This window comes from Diabrotica virgifera, chromosome 8 (genome assembly GCF_917563875.1).
Source record: "Diabrotica virgifera virgifera chromosome 8, PGI_DIABVI_V3a".
Classification (NCBI taxonomy): Eukaryota; Metazoa; Arthropoda; class Insecta; order Coleoptera; family Chrysomelidae; genus Diabrotica; species Diabrotica virgifera.
In genome coordinates, this window is record NC_065450.1 from 122,120,507 (window position 1) to 122,133,185 (window position 12,679).

Sequence of the window (12,679 nt, forward strand, 5' to 3'; positions counted from 1 at the left end):
TAACATAAGAAAAACATTTCTTTTCTTCCACCCGGTATAAGTAGAAAAAAGAAGATTGAGTAAATCTTTGCATAACAGGGAACTTGACAATTTTTTTATCAATTTGTTATATTTGTCTACAGCGTGTCTACTTGAGTTGGAAACATATGGGAAACTTTTTTATTATTAATTTTACGAAAAAAAGTTATTCTTTATAAAAAGTTCTGCATGCCCCAAAACCTAAGATTCAATAATCAGATATCAAATTTTCTCAATATTTTACGAGGTATGTCAAAAAATATGAATTTCGGCTAAGGGTAAAGTACCTTTATTTCTCTCAATATCGAAAATTCTTATGATAAAAAGTTGTTTGGAATTAAAAACTAAGATAAAATATGCAATTACATCCTTCTTATTGAAAAAAAATATATTTTTCTCAAATTTATGGATACCCAACATCGTTTTTAATTATTACAAATATCATAACTCGTTTATTATTCATTTTACGAAAAAAAGTTATTCTTCATAAAAAACTTTGCGTGGTCTAAAATCTAAGACACAACCATGATATATCAACTTTTATTAATTTTATACGAGGTGTGTCAAAAAATATGAAATTCGCTCAATATTATAGCACCTTTATATTTCACAGTATTTCAATTAGAAGGATGTAATTGCATATTGACACATAGTTTTTAATTCTAAACAACTTTTTTAATAACCGTTTTCAATATTGTGAAAAATAAAAGTACTTTACTCTTGAGTGAAATTCATATTTTTTGACATAACTCGTATAAAATTAATAAAATGTCATATCTGTTGGTTGAATCTTCGGTCTTAGGACATACAGAGATTTTTATAAAGAATACCTTTTTTTCGTAAAAGTAATAATAAAAGAGTTATCGTATGTGTAATGAATAAAAACGAAGTTAGTATCAATAAATTTGAGAAAAATTTGGAAAATATTTTTTTCCAATTAGAAGCATGTAATTACATATTTGAGCTTGGTTTTTATTTCCAAACAACTTTTCATAATAAGAATTTTCGATATTGAGAGAAATAAAGGTACTTTACCCTTAGCCGAAATTCATATTTTTTGACATACCTCGTATAATATTGAGAAAATTTGATATCTGATAATTGAATCTTAGGTTTTGGGGATGCAGAACTTTTTATAAAGAATAACTTTTTTTCGTAAAATTAATAATAAAAAAAGTTTCCCATATGTTTCCAACTCAAGTAGACACGCTGTATATATAGAAACAACACATACCAAATATCAACCCTCAAATCGCAATATTTAATTTACAAGTTGTGATCGCCAGCTATCCAACACGAAAAGCGCAGCACGCTATGTGACGTCACGCTGCTCGTTCCAGGATAAGAGAACAAAGAACTGGCAACACTGGAAGATTGTTTGTATTTAAAATTGGCAGTTCGTTGATTTTAAAACATTGGGTTTACAAGGTTAGATTTGTTTCGTGTATAATTGATAATATTGATAATAATAATGGAAGAATATTGTATACTTTCCATGTGTTCCAATACCACTTATAAAATGCCCTGAATACTATTCATTCGTGTAACTCAAGATTAAAAACGTCGTTTAAAATGGTTCAAGGCATGCAAAAGAGATGAGAAAGATATTTCACAGAAGAAATGTGAGGATCATTTTAACGTGAGTATAAAAATCAGACTCTATTTTCATTTACAAATCAGTTCAATAAGTACTTATTTTATGTTCACTTCTTTGCTACACAATGCAATAATAATATAATGCGATTATATAATACCTAATATAATATATTATATTAATGCAATGTACAATATAATAGGTATTTACTATAGTATTACAAAGAACCTTATGTTTTTAATACTAATTCTTTACGATTTTATGATTCCTTATTATTTTATCACATAATGTACCATTGCAGCGTTGCATTACTTATCGCTTTTGCCCATTTATAGGGAAACCTGTCTGACGTCACAACCGATTCCGCCCGTGGAAAGAATAATTTAAATTCTGCAGTTTTTAATTGCTTATATTTATTTCATAATAATAAAATATGAGTTTTTTGTAAACGGGGGTTTTTTAACAGCATTAAATAACGTTTATCAGTAATATTTCTGGAATATAATTTTTATGCAAGTTCCCTACTGTATAAATACTAAAGAAATATCTAAAATAATAAAGAAAAATAGCGGAATCCGTTAATCCGTTCACGAAAAAATCAACTATGAAAATGAGCATACATTTTCTATATCCCTAGCTTATGCGTCGCAGTGTAATGTAATAGACAGTTATAGGGCTCTAAAAAAATTAATATTACTAAATACCCCAGGAAACTAAGGATTTAAAAATCGAAAAATTACTGGCCGCTATTTCTTAACTGGAATATATGCAGGAAGTCAATAGAAAAGGCGTATCAGTCCGTGAGTATCGAAATTTTTACTGCGCCGTTGTTTTTATTGACATTTTTAAGCAAAAAAGCGATATGTTTCATTCATTTCAATATGGTGAAAAGTCTACGCCTTTAAATGAAAACTTTTAAAGGACAACAATTGGTTTCAAATAAAACAATTTTTTTATTTTATCGTTATAAATAAGCAGGTTACCATGGAAAACTTTGGATAAACTTTTTACGGTACTATCGTATCATCATATTCCTTCGATTAAAACAATATTCAGCTTGTGAGTAAGAAATAAACAATGTGTTTCGAACGTTAAAGTTGAGACTTTTGTCAAGTCTAATTTCGAATCTCAACGGTATATCAATTTGTTTATGGATTAGTCCAGGAACCAAAGGTTTTCATCTCGCAATTTTTACAGAATGGATCGATTTTCTTTAAAATTTGAGATTAAGTCGTAGATTGTCCAAGAATCAAAATAAATTTCATGCCGAAAGGCACTTTTACCATAGGGCTGGTTGCCACCCCATCTCGAGGGCGGAAATTTTTTATTATATTTTGACCACAAAAATTGATAAAGAGATTAATTCTAAGCAAAAATGTTATAAACAATTTTTTGATAAAATAAATAGTTTTCGCTTTATTCGCTATCGAAAGTGTTAGTTTTATATAGAAAAAATCTTAAATCAGTTTTCTGCTAATAACTCAAAAATTATTCGTTTGGTCAAAACAACTGTAATTAATAAAATATATCTTTTCAAAAATAAACCAAATCGTTTATTTTAATTTTTTTAAGACTAATCGTAACCGAGCTATACTTTATTGTAAGTTAGCTGGTCTTCGTCAATAAATGCCAACTTTTGAAGTTTCAAAGTTAAAAGACGGGAAAACTATGCATTTTTCGAGGATAACTTATTAAAACTAATTTAAAGTACATATATAAAAGGTTCTATATTAAAAAATAAAAAGACAACCTCTAATTCAAAAATTGAGTGACATGATGAAAAGAAAGTCAGTACTATTTTTTTCAGCGAGAAAGTGAGCGGAAAAGACCCCCTAATTACCATCCTAATTAAAATTAGTCATTGGCCTTATTCACTGTTGTTTATTTATGTATTGTTAATAGATTTTAGAAGTTTGACCGGCTTATATTGATTAGTTTAAAAAAATGAAGTTAAATGCGAATAACGAATTTTTGTAGTTTGGAAAGATTAGTATCATGGTACGAAAAAATGCCTATAAATAAAAATGTAGATTTTTTAATTCTCAAGAAGTTGGTTTACGAAAATTTTTTGTACGAAAAAAATTGAGTGAGATATTGATAATTAAAATTTTCGCCCCTTTTTGAGACTGAGGGTGTTAAAAGAATTTGATACTAATAGTCTTATAGATATTCTAAAACCCTACGAAATGTTTTCTTTACCAAGCTTTCTAATGTGAAAAATGAAAAAGTTACGGGTAAAAAAGCAGTATATTTTTTTGGAAAAAACATGGAGCAATTAAATTGAAAGCATAATAATGTAAGTTAGGGGTGTTTTTTGTGCTGTGTACGTTAGAAACTTACATACACGCATGCGTTGATTCATACTCGATTCATGGAACCGTAGAATACATACGAATACGTATATATTACTCATGTTTGTGTATGCGTGTATCCGTAAATTTTCGGCAGGACGAATCTACGCCCACAGCGCCAGGTGAAATAGAAACATCTTCTGATGTGTTAATTTGTTTAAGTAACTATCTTTTTCATTTTTAAGGCTCGCCAGTATTTTTCAAATATCTTTGTATATATTTTTTTTACAAATCATTAAATATAAGTATGTACTTATATATAATGTATTTAAGATATTTGGGGTAACAAATGATTGAAAGATGCGTGTGTAGATTGGACATTGTCTTGACTTGTTGAAGGACTTTGAACTAAACCAAAAAGTTACTCTAAGAATGTATACCATGCCAATCAATTACTGGCAATAAATATACACTCTAGAAAATGCAAGGTTCTAAAACTATTTTCTTGTGACATTAGTGTAACCACTTTATTAGGCCGCATATGAAATGCCTCCCGAAAAAGGGTTTCTTACCTGTCGCTAAAATGGTCACATACGAATTGCCTCCCAAGCTTTATAGTTATTTTCCTAACAAGTGCAGAAAGTCATACTTTTCCACACGCGACTGCAGTTTGCCGAACGACGTGAAGCGGGAGTTCGGCAAGCAGTCGAGTGCGGAAATATGAAATTACAAAATATTTTTCCTAAATTTATATGATCCTACTTTGACAAATTCTAATCTATTTATGTATTTTACATTCTCTTAATTCTAAAATTTTTTCATTTAGAAAATTTATTTTTGCTGTACTTTCCGCAACAATTTTTTTGGTGTCGAAACAGAATTCATTTTAATGTAGGTATTTATTTGAAATTCTAAAATTATATCAATAAAATTATTAATCTAACCATAAAACACTAAAAACGTTTGTTTTCTATACTTCCACAAAATTTATTACAACTAAGTGACCACAGCGGTTTCGGCATAGTGCCTTTCTCAAGTGCCTTTCACTTGAGAAAGGCACTCTGCCGAAACAGCTATTGTCACTTGGTTGTAATAAATTTTGTGGAAGTATAGAAAACAAACGTTTTCAGTGTTTTATTGTTAGATAAAATTAATGAACTTCCATCAAGTAACGGTCGAATCCATCAAAATTATTAATGTTAGGATGAGGGCAGTATAAAGAAGAATTATACTTGGAATGAAAACTTTCACATGGGTTTGTGGTTCTTTGTAAGGATGAAGAGTGTCAGCCCAAACTGCATCCCTTTTTCACATCCCTGGGTTTTCACAAATGCTTTGCAGGTTTTTTAGTTCACTTCCACCGTTTTACTGTATCTTTGGCCAACATTTTTTGAAAACCTAATGTAAAACCATCAATTGATAGTAAAGGTTTGCCCTTTTGACTGACGCTTATCGTTGATTCCATTATTTCGGATGTTATGACTTAAACCAGGGGTGGGCAAAAGCCGGCACGCGGGCCGGATGCGGCCCTTTTGCTTACTTTATGCGGCCCGTTGAAAAAAATTATTTTTAATCTCTTGTGCGATTTTTTTGAAATCTACAGAATTAGTGTGCATAGTGTTCATATAAATAATGAAATATATAAATAATATAGGTATTATAATTTCGAGCAGCCCTAACCATTTCCCTACTTTCAAAGAACTTAAAAGAGCAGCAGAAAACTTGACAAAAAACTTGAATAAACAACAAAATATTTTTTCCCAACAAAGTATTATCGGGAAATATACCACAAAAGCAAGTTATGTTATTGCACACAAAATTGCTAAGTTCTATAAACCGTTTAATGAAGCAGAATTTGTTAAGCAATGCATGGTAGAAGTCTAGGACCTAGGAGATATGTTGTCCTGAAAAGAAACATATTTTTGAAAATGTAAGCCTTTCGAAATTTTTTCAGGAAATTTACTTGACCAGCTAAAAACAAAAATTGCTGATTTTACATATTGTTCTCTGGCTTTAGAAGAGTCCTGTGATATTGCTGACACAAGTCAATTATTAATATTCATTCGAGGCATTAACAAGAAATGTGAAATTAGCGAGGACGTTCTTAGTGTGGTGCATCCTATGAAAGATACAACTACCAGTAAAGACTTCTTTATCGCTGTTGAAGAGTGTTCAGTTAAAGTAAATTTAACTTGGAACAAAATAGTAAGCATTTTACTACGGATGGTTTTCCTAGCTTAACAGAGAAAAATGCGGGCTTACTAAAAGGAACGAGCGACGAAGTAAAATAGTTACAGCCAGAAAAAGATATATTATTTTTACACTGCATTGTGACAACAGTTGTGAATTTTATCCTGGGACGTGCCTAAAATCATCAACAGTTTGTTGAATTTTTGAGAGAAATTGAAAGTGACTTTTACGAAATTCCTTATTACACTGAAGTGAGATGGCTTAGCATCGATAAAGTTTTGGACAGGTTTCGATAGGTTTGTTCTAGCATCAGCTTCAAACGGTTTGAAACCATCAGCGAATAGTGGACCAGCGCGACTAGAGGGGATAGCACTGGTGACTGTATTATGTTCTCTCACTGACCAACTGTTTGCTGACGGTTTCTGACTAGTTGGACTGTTTGCTAGAACAGACCTATTATTAATTTAATTGAATAGCCTTCTTGTCAATAAAACGAAAAACTACATAATTTTCCTGAATAACAAAATAAGGCATGGCTAAATGATTTTTCATTTTCTGTAGATATCGTAAAATATTTTAATGAACTAAATAATCTACAAGGAAAAAACCAGTTCGCTTTTAATATGCACTCAAACGTCAAACAATTTATGACAAAACTCAATTTATTTGTTGAAAACTTTAATAAGAAATTACTAAATAATTTCCCCTTATTACAAACACGACGAGAATAATTGAAAAATGCTGATTTTCTTAAATATAGTGCAATAATAAGCTGCACCAACTCGTACTTATCATTTCTAAGTATGTGCTCCAAATATGCTGTCATTTCGTTCGCAATATTATCGGTCAATGGTATTTTCAAAATTCTCCTAAAACATCTCAAAATCTACCAGCTTTCTCATTTAGTCAACATTAACAGTGCAAGCTTCGGAACCATAAAAAAGAATAGAGTGGATATAGCATTTTACCATCTGATATCGGATTTGTAGGTGGAGTTTTTGGTTATCCAAAAATTTCCTCATATTAAAAAAAACTGCTCTTGATTGCTCTATTCATAATCAAATTTTGGATTTAGATCTTCCGTAATCCAGACTCGTAAGTATTTAATTTTGTGCACTTGTTCAGTATCTCCATTTTTTATCCGGGTCTTTTTTATGACTAAATAATATATGATTGACCATAATTATTTAAAAATTACGTGACATATTTTTTACTGGGCACAAGTTGTTCGCATGTACACCCAAGTAAGACAACTATCTATTAATAACAATCAAATTTATTTGTCCAAATGCTTTACAATGATAATATTTATAGTATTTTTGACAAAAACATTGCTTGGGTAGAAAAAAAACTCCACCAAAAACGCGGTACACGGTACCACCCAGAAGACATTTTAAAATTTCATTTTGGCCCGCGCTTAAAAGTATTTGCCCACCCCTGACTTAAACACAATTTGATCTTGAAATGGACGAACTGACAAGCTTGAAATAGACTGACTGATGCAGGAACTAATAAACTTTCACGTATTTATACAACATTTAGCCCATTGGCACAATTTACAAAAGTTAATATAAACAAACAAAAATATTAAGGTAAAAGTGCCTATTCATGGAATCGTTGAGAAGAGATTAGAATCGGAATTGGAATTACCCACAGAATATAAACAAACAAAAAGATTAAGGTAAAAGTACCTATTTATGGAATTATAAAATGGAATTATAAATATGGAAGGGCTTAGAATCGGAAATGGAATTACCCAGAAAAGCTAGATATTAGATTGTCGGGTAACAACTTTCTTTTCTAAAAAGAAATATGTCGTAGTGTGAAATATTTATGTGAAACAAATTTTATGTATCAAATTATGTACAAAATTTATGTACAAAAATTCTATCCCAAAAAATATATAAGAAAGCCGGTGTATCGGAAGAACAACAGGGTTTTCGCCCAAACAGATCTACAATAGACGCTATTTTCATAATGCGACAATTAGTTGAGAAGTCAATAGAATTCGACAAGCCCATGTTCACATGCTTTGTAGATCTGAAACAAGCATTCGACAGAGTACGATTAAAGGACGTGCTCAGTATCCTTGAAAAGAAAAACATAGGTCAGAGATATAGAAACATAATCAAAGAGCTCAATAGATCCAACAAAACACGAATTAAAACCACATACGGGCTCACGGAAGAAATCAAAATCAATGCAGGCATTAGACAAGGGGACAGCCTCAGTCCATGCCTATTTAATTTAATATTGGATGAAGTTATAGGTAGTGTTAACATAATGAATCAGGGATACAAAATGGGTAACCGAACCATGAGAATACTTTGCTACGCAGATGATGCAATCTTAATAACCGAAAACGAAGATGACTTACAACGCCTACTACAAAAATTCAAAATAACCGCCGAAAAGTATAACCTGACACTATCCAAAGAGAAATCCAATCGATGGTAATATCCAGGAACCCAATTAGATGTAAGTTAGTAGTGGACGACCATATAATCGAACAGGTAATGGATTGCAGATACTTAGGTGTGGAAATATCTAGCGACAGGCATCTGTGGCAAGAATCAAAACAGCAGGCAATGAAAGCAGCGAGAATATCTGGTTTCCTGAGGGATATAATCTGGCGGAATAAATATATGAGCACCGAAAGCAAAGTCCGCATTTATAAGACATGTGTTAGACCCGTACTGACATACGCAGCTGAGACAAGGGCCGAGACAACAAAGACCAAACAGATAATGAGAACAACAGAGATGAAAACCCTAAGATCCATAAGAGGTATCACACTCAGAGATAGAGAAACGAAGACACATTGAGAGAGCTAGGCGTTCAGGACGTAGTGAGATGGACAAGAGCGCGACGACGCATGTGAAGGGACCATGTAGATCGGATGGACCCTGAACGTATGGCGCATTGGGCGAAAACACAGAAGCCCAACACCAAGCGACCCATAGGAAGACCCAAAAAACGATGGTACGAGAGTTGGAGCTCCGGATCGCAGCAAAGACTGTAACAGAAGAAACAGGACATAGTCCTATTACAAGAAGAAGAAGAAGAAGAAGAAGAAATTTTATGTACACTGCATGAAGAATTAGAAAAATCAAAATAGATAGATACTACCTATTTAAATTATGATTTGGCAACATTGTGTCATTAAACAGAGATTAAATAGACAAAATATAAGCCTAAATGATTAACGAAATGGAGGCATTTCGATTGTACCTAGGAGGCATTTCATGTATGAAAACATTTACCTGAAAAAGTGGGAGGCATTTCGATAAAGCCGCTTTATTAAACTCCGTTTCTTATCGACTGGTAATCTCATAAATATTTTATTGGGGGTTTCAATGGTTTTAATTTAACAGAATGGTATTAAACAACACTTTCATAGTGTTAACTTTTATTTTCCATAGTAAAACACACACAATGTGTTAAACTCCGAAGTAAACAAAATAGACGGAGAGCTAGAGCCGAAAAATCATCGTCATAAGTAATATGAAGTTTTTTCTGTGAAATGTGTCCATTGTATATTGATAATTATGACCCCTTTCAGGCTGACACCTCAGTGGATACAGGAAGTAACAATAAGGGATAAAAGGGAAAAGTTAGTGTAGTCTTTAAAGGTTTTCACCTCCTATTTTGGTAAACCTCCATCAATTTGCATGAAAATTGGTGACTAGTTAGAGCATACCTTAAGAAATAAAACTGATTTGGTTCCAACTTTTTTTACCCTGGTGGTGAATACCACCCCTTCCCGCGGGTGAAAACAATTTTATTAAAAATAACCCCACAAATCGATAGAGGGACAAATTTTAAGTAAAATTTGTTATATCATGTTATTAAAATAAATCAATACTTTTTGAGTTATTAAAGATCAAAGATTTATCTATTTAAGAGCATATGCGTGAAGTTACGGATGATAAAAAGAACATATTAATTAATTGTATGTTAGTAAATTATTATTTTTATATTATATCGATATTGAATTGATTTTTTTATATCAATATAAACTGAATATGTCCAGAAACTGGGGGGTGTCCAATAATGGGTACATTTGACATATTCGAATACACTTTTGCTAAATTTATAATATCGAAATAATATAACAATAATATTATAGTAACATACAATTAATTAATATGTTCTTTTTATCATCCTTAACTTTACGCATGTGTTCTTAAACAGACAAATCTTTGATCTTTAATAACTCAAAAAGTATTGATTTATTTTAATAACATGATATAACAAATTTTACTTATAATTTGTCCCTCTTTCGATTTGTGGGATTATTTTTAATAAAATAGTTTTCACCCCCGAGAAGGGGTGGTATACACCCCCAGGGTAAAAGTGCAAGTTGGCACCAAATCATTTTTATTTCTTGGGGTATGCTCTAACTAGTCACCAAATTTCATGCAAATCGATGGAAGTTTAACAAAATAGGAGGTGAAAACCTTTAAAGACTACACTAACTTTCCCCTTTTATCCCGTATTGCTACTTCCTGTATCCACTGAGGTGTCAGCCTAAAAGGGGTCATAATTATCAATATACAATAGACACATTTCACATGCCAAACTCCATATTACTTATGACGATGATTTTTCGGCTCTAGCTCTTAGACTAAAATGGTACATAATTTTAAGTGAGACGTTAGAAATATACAAAATATAATGATATGACGTCACAAGGGTTCGCGCGGTTTTTCGATCGTTTGAAATGATTTAAATACATAGAAGATGTTAAATTTGTACTTCTAAGTTATTATGAGGCTTTGTGGCGTAAAAGCTTTAAAATCTTATTTTTAAACGAAACTGAACATTATTACGTAATAAAACAAAAATGTGCAAGTACCCTATTGTTTAAAAACTACTCTGCCGATCGGGTGCATATTGTATAATATGTTTTAAATACTTGTTTGTTTTAATAATTATAAGCAAAATTTTTGGAGCGTACCTTTTGAACAATTTTTGGAGCATAAATTTTAATAATATCAACTCTCCCTGATGCTCATTTGATAGGCATTTCGGAGTACTTTGACGTGTATTTAGTAAGTAGTAAATAGATTTATTGTATAAATTTATAGTTTTTGAGTTATTTATGAAAATCCGCTATCAACACGCACTTTTTCACGAAAAATTGACAAAATGAAAAATTTCAAAAAAAGTATTGATAGTCCTGTCGCCAGGAGGGGTACAACGGCCTCCTTAATTCAGATGGACTTACCCAAGTTTTTTTATGTATTTTGACCCGTAGAACACGAATTTTTTGGGTAACTGTTGATCCGGATATCGATAATATTGTTATAAACAAAGAACTTGAGGAATTACATAACAGCGATTTTTCGCAAAACAAAACATGTTTTTGTATTTTTTGGGTCATTCTAAGCATAAAATGTATTTACAAATTTTTTCGTAGGATGCATTGTTTTCGACATAAACGCGGTTGAACTTTCAAAAAATAGAAAAACTGCAATTTTTGAACCCGAATAACTTTTGATTAAAAAATAAAATAACAATTCTGCTTTCCGCATTTGAAAGTTCAAGTCAAATTCTCTCGGTTTTGATTATTTTCATTGCTAAAAATTAATTGTTTTATTGTTAAACAAAGCTAAAAATACATAGTGCTTAAAAATGATGTTTTCAATGCATTTCTGGTATAAAATCGAACGAGGAGGCGCGCATACAGACAATTTCTACCTAGATTAAGTACATTAAAACGCATGCATTGGGCACGGGAAACACTATGTGTTTATAACTTTATTTAACAATAAAAAAAATGAATTTTTAACAATGCAAACAATCAAAACCGATAGAATTTGACTTGTACTTTCAAATGCAGTAAGCATAATTGCTATTTTATTTTTTAATCAAAAGTTATTCGGGTTCAAAAGTTGCAATTTTTCGATTTTTTGAAAGGTCAACCGCGTTTATATCGAAAACTATACATCCTACGAAAAAACTTGTAAAAACATTTTTTGCTTAGAATCACCCAAAAGATACAAAAAAATGTCTTGTTTTGCGAAATATCGCTGTTATGTAATTTCTTAAATTCTTTGTTTATAAAAACCTTATAGACATCCGGATCAACTGTTACCCAAAAAATCCGTGTTCTACGGGTCAAAATACATAAAAAAAAAACTTGGGTAAGCCCATCTGAATTAAGGAGGGCGTTGTACCCCCCCTGGCGACAGGACTATGATATATTTTAATAACTTTATATACCAAATTCTGCTTAGGATTTGTCCCCCTATCAATTTCTGGGGTTATTTTTAATAAAATAATTTTCACCTTCGAGAAGGGGTGACATCCACCCCAGGGTAAAAACACAATGTCGCTTTTGTTTCTTGAGGTATCATCTAGCCAGTCACCAATGTTTATGAAAACCGATATGGAGGTTTAACGAAATCGGAGGTAATAGTTTATTTTTACGTTCATTCACTCGGCGTTATCGAAATGCCTCCCAATTTTTCAGGTAAATATTTTCATACATGAAATGCCTCCCAGGTACAATTGAAATTCCTCCGTTTCGTTAATTATTTATGCTGATATTTTGTCTGTTTAATCTGTGTATAATGACACA

General features: G+C 31.5%; 1 protein-coding gene across 1 annotated transcript in view; it reads right to left on the reverse strand.

Moving 5' to 3' along the window:
• LOC126890768 (lysophosphatidylserine lipase ABHD12-like) overlaps positions 1 to 12,679 on the reverse strand; it is a 193,835-nt gene that overhangs the window by 16,217 nt on the left and 164,939 nt on the right. The gene's annotated exons all lie outside the window — the stretch shown is intronic.